Here is a 430-nt window from a genome sequence, read left to right as displayed (position 1 = left end):
CAGGCGTACATATAAGAATCAGTATCGGAAAACTTCAGTAGAATGGTTGACCTTTCGAAAAATTCAGTTTGAAATGTCTCTGACAAGAGTTCATTCATTTTTAAAACTGTTTGTTATGAAAGAATTGTTGCGTGGTCATTCACCAACGCATAAGCAGAAGTTCATTCCCAAACAAAGCAACATTAAGAAAATACATTTCTACGATACATGTTCGCTTTCATTTTCATTCAGGCTTAGTGACTTTGATGCTTAATAAAGAAAAACACTTTTTCTCAAACCTTCGTTAAACGGGAATACATCAAATGCATTTACGATTAATTTCTGCTAACGGAAAGAGGATGATGATCTTTTAAGACAAAACTATTGGTTTTAGCATCATCTTCGTAACGCTTTGCGCTCGTGCGGTCGAGCTTTCCGTTCTTCACGCTGC

Source organism: Penaeus monodon, chromosome 21 (genome assembly GCF_015228065.2).
Source record: "Penaeus monodon isolate SGIC_2016 chromosome 21, NSTDA_Pmon_1, whole genome shotgun sequence".
Taxonomy (NCBI): Eukaryota; Metazoa; Arthropoda; class Malacostraca; order Decapoda; family Penaeidae; genus Penaeus; species Penaeus monodon.
Note: the sequence above shows the minus strand (reverse complement) of the source record.